Source organism: Balaenoptera physalus (assembly GCF_965194825.1).
Source record: "Balaenoptera physalus genome assembly, chromosome: 1".
Taxonomy (NCBI): Eukaryota; Metazoa; Chordata; class Mammalia; order Artiodactyla; family Balaenopteridae; genus Balaenoptera; species Balaenoptera physalus.
Genome location: NC_138882.1, coordinates 155,202,287 through 155,224,415, shown reverse-complemented (window position 1 = coordinate 155,224,415; position 22,129 = coordinate 155,202,287). Strand labels below are relative to the sequence as shown.

The 22,129-nt window shown below is 37.0% G+C and overlaps 1 protein-coding gene and 1 pseudogene across 2 annotated transcripts in view; one reads left to right on the top strand and one right to left on the bottom strand.

The window, feature by feature from the left end:
- AGBL4 (AGBL carboxypeptidase 4) overlaps positions 1–22,129 on the bottom strand; it is a 1,388,494-nt gene that overhangs the window by 941,993 nt on the left and 424,372 nt on the right. The gene's annotated exons all lie outside the window — the stretch shown is intronic.
- On the top strand, positions 13,621–16,372 carry LOC309645143 (putative ATP-dependent RNA helicase DDX5 pseudogene; annotated as a pseudogene). Its single transcript has one exon. The product of its transcript is annotated as a putative ATP-dependent RNA helicase DDX5 pseudogene (transcript).

Here is a 22,129-nt window from a genome sequence, read left to right as displayed (position 1 = left end):
TTGTTTTTCTGTAATTCTATAACAATAAAAGGATGATTTTTTAATGTCTCAAAAGTTACGGTTCTATGAGACATAGTCTCAGAAGGCATGAATTTAAATCCTAGCTCAGCTATCCACTCTTTCTTTATGATTTTCTTTAAACTCAGTAACTTCTGGAAGTAGCATATTTGAATGTAGCATGGTGTACAGGTCCTTTCACAGTCTGCCTGCAGCTTATTTTTCCTGGATCATCTCCTATCACTCTCTCTCTTTGGCCCTAGGCATTGAAAGATCTAACCAAACCTGACCACTAGAGAATTTCTGAACTTGATTTGTATGCCTCCTTTTTTTTTCGTTCATTGCTATTCTCTCTGCCCCAAATGACCAACCTGTCATCTACCTGTCTCCTCCTTATTGCACCCTCCTCTATAGAAATTCCTATCCATCCGTCATGATCTTTGCCAAATATCAAGTACCCTATGAAGTCTTTCCCAACTAGAGCCTAGTACAGACAACCTAAAGCACTATCTCATTAATCACAGTACCATGGAACATAGGAATCAAAATATCCATTATTAGATGAGGAAATAGAAACTCAAAGATGTTAAGTGATATTCCTACTCTCACAAATCTAGTAAGTAGTGAAGATGGGATTTAAATCAGGTATGTGTATCTGAGAGATGGCACAAATAATAGGTGGAAGCTATAGGGAGACAGGTTTCAGGTTAATATAAGAAAGAACTTACTAGCCATCAGATCAGTCCAACAATAAAATGAGCTGACTCTATAAAAAGTGAGTTCCCTATCACTAGATATGTCCAAGAAGAGGCCGAATAGCGACTGGGTCAGGTCATTTTAGAGGAAACTCTTGTACACTGAATTCCCTTCTAGCTCTGAGATTCTATTTCAACATTCATGTGACAAAAACAAAGAAACAAACAAATAAAACCTGTTCAGAAAAAAATTCTGGCTTTCCCAGAACTCATCTTTCTTTTTTTTTTTTTGATCAAGATCTGTGAGGCACCATTTTTTGACCAAAGATGGTAGATTCTTAGTTAGAAAGGCTCTTGGAATAATTTAGTCCAATCTTTTAACTCCTTCATTTCATAAATAGAGAAACTGAGGCCGTAGGAGAGGAAGCAAATTCCTCAAGTTCAAAGAGTGGATTACAGTAAAAACAGGAACTAGAATTAAATTGTCCTGATGCTTAGGTTGGTGTACTATACTGGGTTGCATCTCTTCAAAAAGAATCAGCCATGTGCAGAAGACAGATTTTGTTACTACTTAAACCAGTAGCTTCAGAGCCAAATATCCTTTTCAACTTCTCTTAGAGCTTGACCTTCCTAGAGAGCAAGGTTCAACAGAAAAAGGTCAGGTCCAGAAGTTTGTCTTTTTCATGGTATTTTCCACCAACCGACATACAAGTTTAAAGAACACATTTTAAGGAAATTGTATGAATTTGTGATTCCCTCTTGGAGAGATTTTAAGCTCATTAAACAATGATTTATATATATGCTATCTTCTCTCTCTTCGTTTTAGCATATTTAGAATTGTTGATGTTCTTCAATATATAATACTCTCCACTTTATATATAACTCAGATAGAATTTAATACAAACTTATTATGTAAGTTAAGCACTTGTCACTCTACTTTGTCTATTGAAAATACCTCAGGCAAGTAAGCTCAATGGGATGGGCTTGTTTAGGCAGGTTTGTAATGTACCAGCCAAAGGGACTACGAAAGCAGTAAGCCAATGCTTACCTCCCAGTGACCTCCCAGTGATAATGTTGAAATGCTGCCTCCACTGGGCCTAGCACCTGGTGAAAGAGCTGTCTGATCTCCTTCCGTTTGAGTCAAGGCAAACCTGATAGGAGAATTAGATGGGATCTAGGAGCATATTGGAAATCGCAGCAAAGCATAACGGACAAAGACAGGACCAGAAGGAGAAGATCAAGCATCAGATCTAAAAGGATAGTGCAAAGATGAAGGTAGGCACTGAAGCAAGAGGCCCGGAATTGATGCAAGGAAGAAATAGGTTAGGAAAAGGAATTTGAGGCAGGCCAGGCTTCACATTTCAGAATGAGGGCAAAAAGCTATAAGTAAAGGGAAATGGATGCCTGCATACTTCATTCTAGGAAGGCGCATAGTGGTGAGTTTTGCACAGGTTAGGAGTGACCAAAGTTTCTTATGTGAGGCTCTGTAGATTTCCTCCTATCTTCCTGGACAAACTTTCTCAAACTTTGTTGGCTTCTTTTCCTATACCTAACCTTTAAAAGCTGGCATTCACTGTCGTTCTTTCCTAGGCCCTCTTTTCAAACAACATACCATTACAAGGCAATATCATTCATGGCTTAAACACTGATGGTTCCCAATTCTGTATCTCCAGCCTAGATCACTCTTTTAAATTCCTGTCCCATAGAGTGAACTCTTTACTAACAAGTTCTACTTGATGTCTTGCAGATATTTCAAATTCTACATGTCCAAACTGAAATTATAATCTTCTCTTCAATCTTATTTCTTCACTGTTCCCTATTCTCAAGGACATGACACCACAACATACACAGTTAGTTGCCCAAGCCAAAAACTTGGTTCACATTTTCTACCACTTTTAATTCACTGTCTATGTCTAATCATAACCAAGTTCTGTTGATTCTACCTGCTAAATATCTCAAGCACTTCCACTTCCCTCCATACCATTGTCTTTATGCCAATCTTGTCCATCATCATCTCTCACCTGAAGAATTGTATTCACCTCTTACTTGGATTGCAGTGATTGGGTCTTTGTTCCCTAACATTCTTTCCTCACCCACCAGGTAAAATGAACTTTCTCGAGTGAAATTCTGAACAAGTTGCTCTTCTGTGAAAAATTTTTAATGATTTCTCAGGAAATCTTTTTTTAAAAATTATTAACCCTCAGATAGCATTCAAACCTCTTAACATCACTTACAAGGCCTTTTGTGATATGGCTTCTGCATACCTCTTTCCTCTTAGCACCATTCTCCTCCCCACTTCTCACCTACCGCCCCCACCCACAAATCACATTCCAACCATATAGGACAGCAAGTCTAGGACCAAGGTGAGGCAAATGAGGTGTCAAGGGTGCAAAATTTAATGAGGCATTCACTCTCAGGTGCCAACCTTACACACGCATAACCCTGAAAGTAAGTTCCTCTTTAAGAGTGAGGTGCCCAAGGTATACAATTTAAGAAGGCACAGCTTCACAAAGGTAAGATTTTTTTGTTATCCCAATTTAAGAGATGAGGAAACTGAGACTCAAAAAGTTTAACTTAAAATAGTCCAAGTTCAGATAGCTAAGAAAGAAAGAAAGGATTTGAACACCAAAGCTTTTGCTTTTTATACTATATCATATTGTCTCCAACTTTTTTCTTTTTAAAGAAAGAATAAATTAATAATAAAATATGAGCTAGGGGACAAAACTACAGTTACCCACACTTATTAGGAATGACTTATTAATACTAGATTAACTATGGTGGGATGAGAGGGATGTGTTTAATTCTTAAGCACAAGGGAATTTTTAGTTTACTCTCTTCCTTTTCAAATTATTCCATCTCTCTGTGGTAACACTGAGATTGTCAGAAGTTCCTTGCTTCCTTCCTAGGAAAATGTATTTGCACTCATTTAAAAATAAATTAGTGACTACGTAAGTCTTGTAGGTTAATACAGATTGCATTAACATTAGCTTGCCAATTTTCTCAAAGGATTTGTCAGTCATGCCTATTATAAAATCAGAATACAGCAACTGGCTCTGTTTTCATTATACCATGAAATTTAGTACATCAAAATACATTCCCTTTATTCAAATCTGAAGGAAGAATTTTAGGAAAACATTCCTTTCATTTGATTAGCAATTGGAGGCCCTGCTACTAGAGCTGCTCTAGGCTGCTGATTGTTTTAGAGGGAGTATATGGAGACTCCTTCCTTCTCACACTGCTCCAGTTAGTCAGAACCCAGAGTCCTGATTATTCACCTTGAAATCAGACAGCAAGTCACATGCTCTTTCTCAAATATGTGCCCAACTTACTCTCTGTATTTATAGAAATACAAAGAGAATCTTTACCTGTTTTTCAAAAGTAATCTAAGAAAGATGTCACCATAAGCCTTGCTCTTTTAAAATAGTAACACTCAACAGATTAATGAATTCACCTCTTGTTAGAAGCGGTACCCACCCATACACCTGGTTTAAACATACCCAACCCTCTGGCATCATGCCATAAAGAATCTGGAAAATCCAGCCATAGGTGAAAAACTCCATCCCTATTTATGACCCCTACCCATCAAACTCCTTTAACCAGCCACTTCATGCTCTTTATAAGATCCTGTGTTCCTTGGCTCTCCTTATCCAGTTTCCAATGTTTCCTGGCCACCCTCCTCAGACTGGTGACCTATTCAGCCCTCTCATTGACTCATTGCTCCCAGCTACCTACTTTACTCTTAGCTTATGCATTCTCCTTTGATTTCAGCATCATCTTCACTTTTAGATGAAGAGAAATCTCACTGCCAGCCCCACATATGAAAAAATGCCTGAATAAATAAAAATTTCTTCATGTGCTATAAACTTGTTCTGGAAATCTGAGGGAAAAAAGTACATTTCTCCTACATACAACCAGAGGCCAAACAGGCACTCTTAGCACTCCATGTATGTGTCCTAAGTCAAGAAACAGGAAAAAATAGTATGGATAATTTTTTCTCTGTTGTAAGCGATAGTTACAAAATTCAAGCTATGATAAAAGCATAAAGAAACACATTCTTTGCCCCCAAACAGTTATAAATGTTAGGAAAAAAACATAAGTCAAATGCGATCAAAGATACTCAACACGGTACCTGGTAAGATTTAGAAAATTAATTAAATGCTCAAGAGTAAAGAGTAGGGGAGACAGAAAAGGGGCAGTGGAATTAAGATTTATGGAAGCACTAGTAAGTGCCAGGCATTATGCTATGAGTTTTACTCAGATTCTTCCATTCAGTTCTTATAATAGCCCTGAGAAGTCCAAACAGTTTAAGCAACATCTAACATCTATATGTATTTACAGTGTAACTGATGTTGCACTAAATGTTTTACATGTGTTATTTTTATCCTAATGACAGCTATATGAGATAGGTGCCATTAACATCTTAGCTTTACAAATGAAAAACTATGGTTTACAAAAGTAACTGTCCTTCTGAGGTCAGGCAGCTAGTAATTCATACAGGTAGAATTTGAACCCTGGCACTCTGACAACTAAATTCATGATCTTGACCAGGTAATCAAAGGGTAGATTTCAACAATTAAAGACAAAGGCATCAGGAATAATTGGAACTCAGGTTTCTAAGCCACAAAAATTAGACTCTTTTTTTTATGACTAAAAGAATCTAAATTAAATGTCGCTAAACCTCAATGCTGATTATGTTATTTTCAAAGATCTACAATACTACCTAACATTTATTTGTTTGCATTTTTAAATTTTTGTTACAAAACATTTAAGAATACTAAAAACCCAGATTTAACTTGTGTTAATATTTTGCCAGCTTCAGATCTTTGAAAACAAAGAAAATATTAAAGTTTTTCTTGGAATCATCTCTTCACTAGAAAACCATTCGCCTCCTTTTCTGTCTCTGAAATAACCACTATCTTGCAGTTGTTATATATTCTTTACCTACACATTTTTGTACTTTTATCACATATAATTTTTTCATATTAATCTAGTATTCAGCAGACTCTATAATTAGTTCCAACAGTTAATCTGTAGATTTTCTATGGATTTTTCTCTTGAAATTTCTATGTAGACAATCATATCATCTGTAAATAAATAGTATTGTTTATGTTTTTAAGATAATTATGTTTCTTACTGCTGTTTCTTATATTATATATACGGGTTAAAGCCTCAGATGGAATGTTGAATAGACATATGGGCAGCAAACATCATTTCTTGTTCTTTTTAAGGAAAATGTTTCTAAGGCTTTTACAACAATTTGGGGCTTTAATAAATAATCTCTATCTAGTTAAAGAAATTCCCTTCAATTCCCACTTTTCTAGGAGATTTAATCATAAATAGTTATTGAATTTTGTATTTTTTTTCATCTATTGAGATGATCATATAGGTTCTGCTACTTTAAACTGTTCATGTGGTAAATTAAACTAACAGTAATTAAAATATCCTTGAATTTTTTGATAAATCCCACCTTTTAAAATTATTTTGTCTACACACTCCTGTATTTTAGTGTACATGATGGATTTGATTTGTAAATATTTATTTTGGAGTTTTGCATTAATACGTATAAGTGTTATGGACCTATAGATTTTCCTTCTAGTATCATCTTTGTCTGGTTTTGTTATCAAAGTTTTATCAGCCCCTTAAATGAGTTAAGTTTGGTTTACTTTTGTTTTAACTTGCAGATGGACTTACTTCAAAGTCAGAGAACATCATGGCTAGCAAGTCCAATGTATCATATCTTAGAAATTTTACCTCATTTCTTTAGTTTCCACCTGAAAAATCCTGGGGAATAACTCTAATTTTTTTTGCTTGAATCAACCAAATGTGGTTTAGGCAGCTCCTTTCCAAACCACATGGCTGGAGTGGGAAAAGGAGAATTTCTAAGAAGAAAGTAGGGATTCTAGGAAGACAGTGGTATAGCTATACACTACATATATCTTCCACGTTCATTCTAACATGCCATAACTAAAAAGAACACATAATAAGCACAAATATTGATTAAAGGAAAAAGAAAAGGACTTGTAGCTAAGCTTAACTACCTACTACCTGTGTAATTTTGGACCAATTATTTCACCTCTTTGAGATCCTCTTTCCTCAGCTATAAGGAAGGAAAAGAAAATATCTGCCTCAGAGGCAGGTAGAGTTGAATGAGCTTGCCTATGAGCTTCTTGAGTAGGGAGGCCATGTCTGTATCCCCAGCACTCCACACAAAGTAGCTCAGTGATAGCTGAATGAATGACTCCTGGGATGTAGAATTCATTTAAAGCACCCAACCCTGTGCCTAATTCAGTCCTACTTACATAATTCATGCCAAATTATTCTTTCCACACTCCTGAGGAGGCACAGTAATATTAGCTTTAACTGCTTAAAAAACCCCTCCCGCCTCAGATGTTTTGTAGACCTTCTGGGAAGATAAAGCCATTCTAGTTGTAACCAAACCTTTGAAAATGTCTAGGTGTCCCTTCTAGCTCATCCATGCTAAATTACCAAATAGTGTAAAGGGAAAGTACAAGAAAAGGGAGTTCTAAATTGACCATGTTCTCCCCCGACTCCTCAAGAAAAAAAAAAAAAAAAAGGCAGAAGATAGTAAGACACTAGAAAAGCTGCTCTGGCTTTGAAATGCCATATTTGACCTTAGTTCTGGGAACATAATAAGTTTCACTCATTTATCTATTCCAGAAGGAATTATCATGATTCAGAATCAGGAGACTGTGAGTATATGCAAAGGGCTAGACAGAAGCCAATGTTTAATGAAACACTGGTGAAACCTTCCCAGAAAAGGCTGGCTTAGTCAAGTTAAATCAAATCTCTAGTGAAAGCAAACTTGCTACAACAACATCGGCTGCCATTTATTGAGCATTTTCTAGGTAGCAGAGTCAGGATTAAAATACAGATCTGTCTAATGCCAAGGCTCGTGCTCTTTCCAATATGCAGTGTTGCTTTCTAATCAAAACAGCTCTGAAATTGACTAAAGGACTTTCCTGCAATTGAATCTGTGCTCATTTTACCACATGAGCGTTTAGTCACTACATTGATGGAATTGTCAGACTTCAAGACTCCACTGTATGAGTGACTCTAAGTGAGTAGATTCTAGAAACTTCCCAAGGTAAGGAGAGCTGTTAAATTAGGCCTACAACTCTCATGGGATTCAGCAGCTATCTATCTCTATTTCCAATTAGCTATGAATGAACTATGGAAATACACAGCAGAACTCCAGTGCTATACAAGCTTAGAGGAGCAGACTAATACTTATTGAGCACTTACAAGTATCAGGCTTTACACTGAGCACTGTACATATATTTAATGCTCACCACAATTTTCTGAAGTAGTTATTATTATTCACCATTTTACAGAAGTAACCAAGGCTTCTAAGTGTGAAAAGCAGAATTGGGAACCAGTTTATTATGCCTGTTGAATCCAAGCTTCTCCCTTATTTCTTATAGGGGAAGACTTGAGTGTCAATCAAAAAGGGAATAATGGAGCAGATAATTAGAGAAGGCATATCCTAGAGATAGATAGGGACCTATAAGGACAAGGAAAGTATAAATTTCCTGAGAAGCTAAATTAGTCATTGGCATTAACAGATATGATTGAATAGCTTTCTCTTTTAAAAAAACATTAAAAATTAAAGGAAAAAGGTGATATCCATGCTCAAACACTGATTATTTGCAAGATGTTTTATACCATTCCTTTTTCCCATGCACTAAGACTCTGACCCTATACAAACCCCAGATCCTCAGTAAAAGAAGCATCCCTCCAATTATTCCAATCCTCTTTAATGAGATTTGCTTGGGAAATTTTAGTTACATTAAAGAGAAATCAATGAGGGATGTAATTCTGGGAATGAGGCAGAGATGCCAACTTCATTTTTGGAATATCAGCAGGAAGGACATCTCAAGAACAAAAGAAAGTTAAAAAGAACTAATCAGAGGGTGGGGCGGAGTCAAGATGGCAGACTAGGAGGACGTGGAATTCACGTATTCGCACAACTAGGGCACCTACCAGGCACCGGTGGGGTACCATGGACACCTAAGGGGATGGGAGGAACCCCCAGTGACCAGTTGTTTCAATTATATTTTTATTTTTCCTATTATATTTTTTACATTTCTAATTTTATTTTGTTTTATATTATTTGATATTGCACTGCTCCTTATTTCTTTTTTTCTTTTTTTTTTTTTCCTGCGCCATGCAGCTTGCGGGATCTTGGTTCCCAGGCCGGAGGTTGGGCCCAAGCTCCTGTGATGGGAGCTGAGTCCAAACCACTGGACTAACAGAGAACTTCAGACCCCAGGGAATATTAATTGGAATGAGGCCTCCCAGAGGTCATCACAGCACCAAGATCCAGCTCTATACAACTGCCTGTAAATTCCAGTGCTGGACGCTTCAGGCCAAAAACCAGTAAGATAGGAATACAACTCCACCCATCAAAAAAGAAAAAAAAAATGAAACGACAAAAAAAAATATGTTACAGATGAAGGACCAAGGTAAAAACCTACAACACCAAATAAATGAAAACGAAATAGGCAACCTACCTGAAAAAGAATTCAGAGTAATGGTAGTAAAGATGATCCAAAATCTCGGAAACAGAATGGAGAAAATACAAGAAACATTTAATAAGGATCTACAAGAACTAAAGAGCACAACAATGATGAACAACACAATAAATGAAATTAAAAATACTCTAGAAGGAATCAATGGCAGAATATTGAGGCAGAAGAAGGGATAAGTGAGCTGGAAGATAAAATGGTGGAAATAACTGCCAGGGAGCAGAATAAAGAAAAAAGAATGTAAAGAATTGAGGAGTCTCAAAACCTCTGGGACAACATTAAATGCACCAATGTTCAAATTAGAGGGGTCACAGAAGAAGAAGAGAAAGAGAAAGGGACTGAGAAAATACTTGAAGAGATTATAGTGCAAAACTTCCCTAATATGGGAAAGGAAATAGTCAATCAAGTCCAGGAAGTGCAGAGAGTCCCATACAGGATAAATCCAAAGAGAAACATGCCAAGACACATATTAATCAAACTATCAAAAATTAAATACAAAGAAAAACTATTAAAAGCAGCAAGGGAACAGCAACAAACAACATACAAGGGAATCCCCATAAGGTTAACAGCGGATGTTACAGCAGAAACTCTGCAAGCCAGAAGGGAGTGGCAGGACATATTTAAAGTGATGAAAGGGAAAAACCTACAACCAAGATTACTCTAACCAGCAAAGATCTCATTAAGATTCAATGGAGAAATTAAAACACTTACAGACAAGCAAAAGTTAAGAGAATTCAGCACCACAAAACCAGCTTTACAACAAATGCTAAAGGAACTTCTCTGGGCAGGAAACACAACAGAGGGAAAAGACCTACAATAACAAACCCAAAACAATTAAGAAAATGGTAATAGGAACATACATATCGATAACTACCTTAAATGTAAATGGAATAAATGCTCCAACCGAAAGACATAGACTGGCTGAATGGATACAAAAACAAGACCCGTATATATGCTGTCTACAAGAGAACCACTTCAGACCTAGGGACACAAACAGACTGAAAGTGAGGGAACAGAAAAAGATACTCCATGCAAATGGAAATCAACAGAAAACTGGAGTAGCAATTCTCATATCAAACAAAATAGACTTTAAAATAAATTCGATTACAAGAGACAAAGAAGGACACCACATAATGATCAAGGGATCAATCCAAGAACATATAACAATTGTAAATATTTACGCACCCAACAAGGAGAACCTTAATACATAAGGCAAATGCTAACAGTCATAAAAGGGGAAATCAAAAGTAGCAAAATCATACTGGGCGAATTTAACACCCCACTTTCACCAATGGACAGATCATCGAAGATGAAAATAAATCAGGAAACACAAGCTTTAAATGATACATTAAGCAAGATGGACTTAATTGATATTTATAAGACATTCCATCCAAAAACAACAGAATACACTTTCTTCTCAAGTGCTCATGGAACATTCTCCAGGATAGACGATATCTTGGGTTACAAATCAATCCTTGGTAAATTTAAGAAAATTGAATTCATATCAAGTATCTTTTCTGACCACAATGCTATGAGACGAGATATCAATTACAGGAAAAAAAATGTAAAAAATACAAACACATGAAGGCAAAACAATACCCTACTAAATAACCAAGAGATCAATGAAGAGATCAAAGAGAAAATCAGAACATACCTAGAAACAAATGACAATGAAATCACGATGAGCCAAAGCCTATGGGATGCATCAAAGTAGTTCTAAGAGGGAAGATTATAGCAATACAATCCTACCTCAAGAAACAAGAAACATCTCAAGAAAACAACCTAAACTTACACCTAAAGCAATTAGAGAAAGAAGAACAAAAAACCCCCAAAGTTAGCAGAAGGAAAGAATTCATAAAGATCAGATCAGAAATAAATGAAAAAGAAATGAAGGAAATGATAGCAAAGATCAATAAAACTAAAAGCTGGATCTTTGAGAAGATAAACAAAATTGATAAACCATTAGCCAGACTCATCAAGAGAAAAAGAGAGAAGACTTAAATCAATAGAATTAGAATTGAAAAAGGAGAAGCAACACCTAACACTGCAGAAATACAAAGGATCATGAGAGATTACTACAAGCAACTCTATGCCAATAATATGGACAACCTGGAAAAAATGGACAAATTCTTAGAAAAGCACAACCTTCCTAGACTGAACCAGGAAGAAATAGAAAATAGAAACAGACAAATCACAAGCACTGAAATTGAAAGTGTGATTAAAAATCTTCCAACAAACAAAAGCCCAGGACCAGATGGCTTCACAGGCAAATTCTGTCAAACATTTAGAGAAGAGCTAACACCTAACCTTCTCAAACTCTTCCAAAATATAGCAGAGGGAGGAACACTCCTGAAATCATTCTATGAGGCCACCATCACCCTGATACCAAAACCAGACAAAGATGTCACAAAAAAAGAAAACTACAGTCCAATATCACTGATTAAGATAGATGCACAAATCCTCAACAAAATACTAGCAAACAGAATCCAACAGCACATTAAAAGGATCATACACCATGATCAAGTGGGGTTTATCCTAGGAATGCAAAGAATCTTCAATATATGCAAATCAATCAATGTGATACACCACATTAACAAACTGAAGGATAAAATTCATATGATAATCTCAATAGATGCAAAAAAAAGCTTTTGACAAAATTCAACACCCATTTATGATAAAAACCCTCCAGAAAGTAGGCATAGAGGGAACCTACCTCAAAATAATAATGGCCATATATGATAAACCCACAGCCAACATTGTTCTCAGTGGGGAAACACTGAAACCATTTCCCCTAAGATCAGGAACAAGACAAGGTTGCCCACTCCCACCACTGTTATTCAACATAGTTTTGGAAGTTTTAGCCATAGCAATCAGAGAACAAGAAGAAATTAAAGGAATCCAAATTGGAAATGAGGAAGTAAAACTGTCACTGTTTGCAGATGACATGATACTATACATAGAGAATCCTAAAGATGCTACGAGAAGACTACTAGAGCTAATCAATGAATCTGGTAGAGTAGCAGGACACAAAATTAATGCACAGAAATCTCTTGCATTCCTATACACTAATGTTGAAAAATCTGAAAGAGAAATTAAGGAAACACTCCCATTTACCATTGCAACAAAAAGAATAAAATACCTAGGAATAAACCTACCTAAGGAGTCAAAAGACCTGTATGCAAAAACCTGTAAGACACTGATGAAAGAAATTAAAGATGATACAAACAGAAGGAGAAATATACCATGTTCTTGGATTCAAAGAATCAACACTGTGAAAATGACTATACTACCCAAAGCAATCTACAGATTCAGTGCAATCCCTATAAAATTACCTATGGCATTTTTCACAGAACTAGAACAAAAAATTTCACAATTTGTATGGAAACACAAAAGACCCCGAATAGCCAAAGCAACCTTGAGAAAGAAAAATGGAGGTGGAGTAATCAGATTCCCTGACTTCAGACTATACTACAAAGCTACAGTAATCAAGACAGTATGGTACTGGCACAAAAACAGAAATATAGATCAATGGAACAGGATAGAAAGTCCAGAGATAAACCTATGCACATATGGTCACCTTATCTTTGATAAAGGGGGCAAGAGTATACAATGGAGAAAAAGCAGCCTCTTCAATAAGTGGTGCTTGGAAAACTGGACAGCTACATGTAAAAGAATGAAATTAGAACACTCCCTAACACCATATACAAACATAAACTCAAAATGGATTAAAGACCTAAATGTAAGGCCAGACACTATAAAACTCTTACAGGATAATATAGGAAGAACAGTCTTCAACATAAATCACAGCAAGATCCTTTTTGACCCACCTCCTAGAGAAATGGAAATAAAAACAAAAAAAAACAAATGCGACCTAATGAAACGTAAAAGCTTTTGCACAGGAAAGGAAACCATAAACAAAACGAAAAGACAACCGTTAGAATGGGAGAAAATATTTGTAAACAAAGAAACTGACAAAGGATTAATCTCTAAAATATACAAGCCGCACATGCAGCTCAATATCAAGAAAACAAACAACCCAATCCAAAAATGGGCAGAAGACCTAAACAGACGTTTCTTCAAAGAAGATATACAGATGGCCAACAAACACATGAACGGATGCTCAACATCACTGATCATTAGAGAACTGCAAATCAAAACTACAGTGAGGTATCACCTCACACTGGTCAGAATGGCCATCATCAAAAAATCTACAAACAATAAATGCTGGAGACCTCATTCATTTCCACTGGTCTTCTGTCCAGCAGCCTCAGCTCTTGTCATCACCATCCCTCCGCTGCCGCCCCCACAAGGCTTTGCTGTCGGTGGAGCCACCTCCGGTTACTCATAGCACTCGATTCTCTCTGCTTCGCTTCCCGCCAACCGCAACCATTGACGTCATGTTGGGTTATTCGAGTGACCGAGACTGCACCTGGGATCGAGGGTTTGTTTCCCTCGATTTGGAGGAAGTAGGGCAGGGCCCTTATCTGGAAAGAAGTTTGGAAACCCTGTGGAGAAATTGGTTAAAAAGAAGTGGAATCTTGATGAGCTGCCCAAATTTGAGAAGAAATTTTATCAAGAACACCCTGATTTGGCTAGGCATACAGCACAATAGGTAGAGACATACAGAAGAAGCAAGGAAATTACAGTTAGAAGTCACAACTGCCCAAAGCCAGTCCTGAAATTTTATGAAGCGAACTTCCCTGCAAACGTCATGGACGTGATTGCAAGGCAGAACTTTACTGAACCCACCGCTATTCAAGCTCAGGGATGGCCAGTTGCTCTAAATGGACTGGATATGGTTGGGGTAGCACAAACTGGATCTGGGAAGACGTTGTCTTATTTGATGCCTGCCATTGTCCACATCAATCATCAGCCATTCCTAGAGAGAGGTGATGGGCCTGTTTGCTTGGTGCTGGAACCAACTCGGGAACTGGTCAAACAGGTACAGCAAGTAGCTGCTGGATACTGTAGAGCATGTCACTTGAAGTCCACTTGTATTTATGGTGGTGCTCCCAAGGGACCACAAATACGTGATTTGGAGAGAGATGTGGAACTCTGTATTGCAACATCTGGAAGACTTACTGACTTTTTAGAATGTGGGAAAACCAATTTAAGAAGAACCACCTACCTTGTCCTTGATGAAGCAGATAGAACGCTTGATATGGGATTCGAACCCCAAATAGGGAAGATTGTGGATAAGATAAGACCTGATAGGCAAACCCTAATGTGGCGTGCACTTGGCCAAAAGAAGTAAGACAGCTTGCTGAAGATTTCCTGAAAGACTATATTCATATAAACATTGGTGCACTAGAACTGAGTGCAAATCACAACATTCTTCAGATTGTGGATGTGTGTCATGATGTAGAAAAGGATGAAAAGCTTATTCATTTAATGGAAGAGATCATGAGTGAGAAGGAGATTAAAACCATTGTTTTTGTTGAAACCAAAAGAAGATGTGATGAGCTCACTAGAAAAATGAGGATAGATGGGTGGCCTGCCACGGGTGTCCATGGTGACAAGAGTCAACAGGAACATGACTGGGTTCTAAATGAATTCAAACATGGAAAGGCTCCTATTCTGATTGCTACAGATGTGGCCTCCAGAGGGCTAGATGTGGAAGATGTGAAATTTGTCATCAATTATGACTACCCTAACTCCTCAGAGGATTACATTCATCGAACTGGAAGAACTGCTCGCAGTACAAAAACAGGCACAGCATATACACTTTCTTTACACCTAATAACATAAAGCAAGTGAGCAACCTTATCTCTGTGCTTCGTGAAGCTAATCAAGCAATTAATCCCAAATTGCTTCAGTTGGTCGAAGACAGAGGTTCAGGTCGTTCCAGGGGTAGAAGAGGCATGAAGGATGACCGTCAGGACAGATACTCTGTTGGCAAAAGGGGTGGATTTAATACATTTAGAGACAAGGAAAATTATGACTGAGGTTACTCTAGTCTGCTTAAGAGAGATTTGGGGGCAAAAACTCAAAATGGTGTTTACAGTGCTGCAAATTACACCAATGGGAGCTCTGGAAGTAATTCTGTGTCTGCTGGTATACAGAGCAGTTTTAGGACTGGTAATCCAACAGGGACTTACCAGAATGGATATGATAACACTCAGCAATATGGAAGTAATGTTCCAAATATGCACAACGGTATGAACCAACAGGCATATGCATATCCTGCTACTACAGGTGCGACTATGATTGGTTATCCAATGCCAACAGGATATTCTCAATAGAACTTTAGAAGTATATGTAAATGTCTGTTTTTCATAATTACTCTTTATATCATGTGTTATCAGACAAGATAGTTATTTAAGAAACATGGGAAATGCAGAAATGACTGCAGTGCAGCAGTAATTATGGTGCACTTTTTCGCTATTTAAGTTGGATATTTCTCTACATTCCTGAAACAATTTTTAGGTTTCTTTGTACTAGAAAATGCAGGCAGTGTTTTCACAATAGTAAATGTATAGTGATTTGAAATACAATAAATGAAGGCAATGCATGGTCTTCCAATAAAAAATATTTGAAGACTGGAAAAATAAATAAATAAATAAATGCTGGAGAGGGTGTGGAGAAATGGGAACCCTCTTGTACTGTTGGTGGGAATGTAAATTGATACAGCCACTATGGAGAACAGTATGGAGGTTCCTTAAAAAACTAAAAATAGGACTAACACATGACACAGTAATCCCACTACCAGGCATATACCCTGAGAAAACCATAATTCAAAAAGAGTTATGTACCACAATGTTCATTGCAGTACTATTTACAGTAGCTAGGACATGGAAGCAACCTAGATGTCCACTGACAGATGAATGGATAAAGAAGATGTGGCACATATATACAATGCAATATTACTCAGCCATAAAAAGAAACGAAATTGAGTTATTTGTAGTGAGGTGAATGGACCTAGAGTGTGTCATACAGAGTGAAGTAAGTCAGAAAGAGAAAAACAAATACTGTATGCTAACACATATATATGGAATCTAAAAAAAAAAAAAAAGTTCTGATGAACGTAGGGGCAGGACAGGAGTAAAGATGCAGACATAGAGAATGGACTTGAGGACACGGGGAGGGGGAAGGGTAAGCTGGGACGAAGTGAGAGAGTAGCATTGACATATGTACACTCCCAAATGTAAAATAGATAGGTAGTGGGAAGCAGCTGCATAGCACAGGGAGATCAGTTCGGTGCTTTGTGACCACACAGAGGGGTGGGATAGGGAGGGTGGGAGGGAGATGCAAGAGGGAGGGGATACAGGGATATATGTATTCATATAGCTGATTCACTTTGTTATACAGCAGAAACTAATACAACATTGTAAAGCAATTATATTCCTATAAAGATGTTAAGAAAAAACAACTAATCAGAACCACCTTCACATAAAAGAAAAATTTATTTTTATTACCTAGAACTGAGGCCAAGAAGATTCGCAAGGAGGAGGCAATCATAACTGAGCACATGAAGCTGGAGTGACTCTGTAGGTCAGGAAGGAGAGTGAGTCATGGAGAAGACATATATATCCAGTTTAGGGCTATATAACCAGCTTGTACTTTCTGAACCTTGAGTCTAGCTAGCTTGATCTCTACTTGTCAGAATACTGATCTGAGGTCCAGGGTAGAACACTTGTCTCTGCCTCTCTATATTTAGAGAACTGCCTAGCATGTTGGGGAGAACCTGTTACAGGGAAAAAATGAACCCGTAAACCCTGTAATAGCCTCTTTTCTCTTCTCTGTTTCTACCAGCAAATGAACAGACTGCTTCTGCTCAATGAGTTTGGCAAGATGTGAAGGTTATTTTATTTGAGCAGATATGAGTCATCATCACTTTGAAAAAAAAGGACGTTGATAATAATTTTTTTTAAAGAGCTGAAGATGACACTAGCAAGAATGGTATATTTCTCTTGGGATCCTAAATCTCCTTTGGAAATTTAGCTTTCATATAGCCAAAGTATTTTTGCAATCATTTCTTTCTATTCATTCATTTAACACATTTACTGAATGCCTACTGTGTGCTGTGGAGGCCCTAGGGTACAACATGAGGAAAAAGCGTGGTCCTTGACATTGTAGAGACATAGTTTAGTAGAGGGAGACAGAGATAACCATATAATCACACTAATATAAATGAAAATACGCATTTAAAACAGTGCAGGATGAGGGCTTCCCTGGTGGCTCTAGTGGTTAAGAATCCGCCTGCCAAAGCAGGGGACACGCGTTCAAGCCCTAGTCTGGGAAGATTCCACATGCCGCGGAGAAACTAAACCCGTGTGCCACAACTACTGAGCCTGTGCTCCGCAACAAGAGGGGCCACTGCAATGAAAAGCCCAAGCACCGCAAGTAAGAGTAGCCCCTGCTCGCCGCAGCTAGAGAAAAGCCCGCGCACAGCAACAAAGACCCAATGCAGCCAAAAATAAATAAATAAATAAATTTATTAAAAAAAAACCTTTTTTTGAATAAAAGAGTGCAGGATGATTTGAGAGCATATAACAGTGGGATAATTTAGAATGTGGAGCCAGGTTTCTCTCAGAAAGTGCCATTCCACTGAGGTCTGACAGTTGATTGGGAACAACAGACAAAAGGTATGTTTATCGGGGTGGTAAGAAAGCTTTTCAGGTAGAGGGAGTAGCACGCACAAAATCCCTGAGTCAAGAGGTAGCATATGGGACATTAGAGGATCTAAGAGGGCCAGGATGACTGGGACACAGAAAAGGAGGAGATGGGTGAGAGGAAACCGCAACGTGGCAGGGGTCTCCTGTTAGAAAAGCCTGTAGACAGACTAGTATGTTTCCCAAATCTTAGTCATGGGTTCTAGCTTCATGACTTTTTCTTATTGAGGTATATTCAACGTATCATATTATTAGTTTTAAGTGTACAATATAATGATATATCAAGAACTCATACAATTCAATAGCAAAAAAAAAAAAAAAAGCCCAAGCAATCTGATTAAAAAGCGGGCAGAAGATCTTCAAGATTTTTGATGTATTTCTGTATCATTTTGACAAAAATCTGTTGTTTAAATCAACCCTACCTCATTTTACTTAAACACATTGCTCCCTTTAGTAAATAAATAAAGTTTATTTCAAATGTATACGTATAGCTGATGCACTTTGTTATACAGCAGCAACTAACACAACAATGTAAAGCAATTATACTCCAATAAAGATGTTAAAAAAAAAAAAATGCTAGGCTGTCGCAGCCCTTTTTTAAAGACCCAAGCAAAGGGGTTTGTATACAGGGTTTTCAAACATGGGGTTGGAAAAGAAGAGGTAACAGTGTTCCTCTGATGGCAGCAAGATCAGAGGGAGGGACTGGGAAGGTGAAGATAAGATTTTAGGAAACAAGGTCACCAGTCTGGCCCTGCTCCCCTCCCTCCAGAGCTTACTCACTCCTAACCTCAGTTCTTACAGGACAGTTTAGGGTATATTTTAATTAAGTAGCACATTTTCTCATAACCCTCATCCAAATCCTAACAAAATAAAATCCACAGAAGCCCACATTGAAATCTAACTTTAAACTCCCAGTGCTGAGAGACACAGAGTATATGAGCTATGGCTTTTGACTCTGTGGATCTATTCCTGGCTTCATCATTAACATGGTGAATATCCTTGCTTTGAGATTTTTAGAACAACTTTAATATACTTTAATTGTCATTTTTTGTGGTTTGAATTGTCTTATTAAAATATAATTTTCCAGGAGTTAAATTTATTTACTTAATTAGAGGTCTATTCTCTCTTCAATATGCACATTCTCCAAAGTCAACTCACGTCTGCGAATGGGGGCAGGGTGTAGTATACCCTTTGGCATAATAACATCTAATTACAGGATTACATTAGTGCACTCAGTACCTTTAATCACATAAGATTTGATATAGCACCAAGAAAACCTGTGTTGATCTCTCAACACTAAAGACCTTAAAGCATGAATATCAGGACACACCATATTTGTCTCTGAGGCATCTGTAGGATCTTTGATTTCAAAAGAAAAAACAGATTTGGAGATCCTGATGACATTATTTTGATTAGTGATAAATTAGAAAGATTCCCAGAAATAGCAATAATTATAACAATAATAACAATCATGACAATAATGTACAATGATAGAGAGTGTTTAATGGTTTTCAAATGCTTTTCATATAAATTTTCCCCTTTGATCCTCACAATGATAAAAGCAGGGCAAGAATTATTAGTCCTACTTTATGAATAGAGAAATTAAGCATCAAAAATGTTCACATTTGGGGGAGTATCTGGGAACATGCACAAGGAATCAAAGGCAAATCTGAGAAGAGTGCTTTTCCTGGTATTTCCTATGAGAAAAACTACGAGACCTTGGGAAGCCACTGAAACTCTCTAGCCTCAAATTTTTCATCTGTAAAATGGTCTAGATTATAAGATATGAATATAGAAGGAGAGAATAAGACACTAGATTTCACGGCAGGGAAGAATTAGTATGGGTAAAACCAGACCTGGGCCTCCCATAGACCTTTGTACACAGGACTAAGATTGTCACCAGGCCCAGACTCAGGAGGTTGAAAGGTCTGTTCCACTCACACCCTTTAAGGAAGAAGGCAGCATGATGGAGCACAAACATACAGGTATCGGTACCAAACCAAAATTAATCCTAAGAGATTCTCAGCTCTGCTACTTAGGAGTCATTTGACATTGGGTCTTTTTGATCCTGTTTCCTTATCTAAGAATTAGGGATAATAATGTATCTCTGCCAGGGATGTGATGAAGAAAAAATAAGTTAGTATGTACAATATCTATTACAGTGGTTGACAAACTTTTTCGGTAAAGAGCCAGATAGCAGAGGCAAAAACCAAGGATATTATATTGGAACTTATGTAACAAGAGCAAAAACACATTTCCACAAAATTTTTATTGATGAAATGTAAAATATAATAGTAATAAAATGAGTTCTTTTTTTGTAATACAGGTTTAGTAATGAATAGAATGGAATTTTCTGTGGGAATATCATTTCTCTAATTTGGGAGGCAAAGCCAGTGTTGCCTATCATCAAATCAATTGCAAATGTTCATCTGTAAAAATCATTTTTACACAAGAGCCATACAAAACCAAACTGAAGAAAATTCAACTAAGAACTCAGGTACTTCTGAGAGGAAAAAAAGTAATTATCTGTAAGTGTTTTAAAGTTTTTGCCATTTTATTTTTTTTTAAAGGAGTCTTTTATTATTAGATAAGTATTTAAGAGCTTAATTCTCATGACTACTAATGACTTTAAAAACAGGCATGAGGTAATCTATAAGGATTCAGAATTTTATTACTTTATCTGCTCATGCCAACAACCCAAGAGCCAGGAGATACGGGTTTCCGAATGGCTCTGCCACTAAATAGCAGTGGTTCTTAAACAAGTCATTTTTCTTCTTAGCTTTGATTTAGTAATATAACAAATAGCGATGATAATCACCTTGCAATCTCACATAGTTCTTTATTCAATCAACAAATACTTTCTGGGTACCTATTATGTGCAGGCTTTGGGGATACAAGAGTGAGCAAAAACAGACACTGCCTCCACCCTCATGGAATTCATAGTGCAAAGATGAATCAAAGTCACACAAGTAAATATAAAATGTAAAATTAAGTTGTGAGCATCAAAATCACAGAATCAGAACCTCAGAATTGAGATCTTAGGGATCATCTAATATAATCCTCCAATCTCTTCTTCAAAGATACACAAAATACGAAAAGATGTTTTTTGAAAAGTTAGAAGTTCCAGATAAAGAAGTGGTAATATTACTGTTATGAAATTTCAGGAAGATAACTAGATATATTTCTGCTCCAACATTTACAATTAGAAACTAAGCATAGCTTGGGCTTACCATCTTTGACCTCTAATGTGGCTCACAGAAGAAAAATGAATAGTGATATCTCATTAACCTAAATAAGGTAGTCTCTGTTTGTGAAGGTGATAGGATGAGGGCCTAAGTGGAGGGCCAGAAGTTCAGAAGAAAAATACAGTTTATTGGTCCACAAAGGGAGAAGCATCTAGGTCTCTTAGAAAATTACTATATTTCGAGCTGGCTTGGAACTCAGACCTAGTTTGGCTTTTATTCTTTAAGTAACCTTGAGTAAACCTCTTATTCTTCCTGGGTCTGAGTCTCCTCATCTGTAAAATGAAGAAGTTGGCCAGATAATGTTTTATGGCTCTGATTTTCAATGACTCCACCACAACTAGTACATCAGATGGTGTCTCTTTTTATTAATAAACAGAAATAAAGCCAGTGAAGCAGAAAGTCAGATAGATATGGGTTCAAATCCCCCCTAACTATGCAACCTCCTAACTATGTAACCTTAAGCAAGTCACTTATTCTCTTAGATCTAAGTTTCTTCATCTGTAAAATGAAAATAATAATGACTATTTCATATGATTATTGTGAATATTATGAATATTCAAAAAAATGAGGTATATAAATCAACAGGCATGGCATATAAATAGCTTCCTTCCCTTCTCCTTAGTCTGAGGATTACAGCACTGAACACAGACAATTTCAAGCATCTGATGACATGATTCACTTAAGCCAGCAGCTACCATGTGTCCAAACCCAATGCTTCTGCTAAGACTTGAGGATGACAGAAGAAAGACACAGTCCCTGCTTAAAGTACTTACTGTAGGGGAAACATAAGCAAAGGGAAGGAGGTAGGAAAGTGTAGGGCAGATTAGTTTTTGCTGGAGGACAACTAAGTATTTTTTTAAATAATATTGAGTGTCTCTATGTCAGACCCTGTATTAGGCATTTATATGCATTATTTCATTTACCTATTGAGGCAAGTTTTATTATCCTCAATTTTTAGATACTTCGAAATATAAATTATCTTGTCCAAGGTTTTCACAGCTATTTAATGATAGGACTGAGCTATAAAAACATGT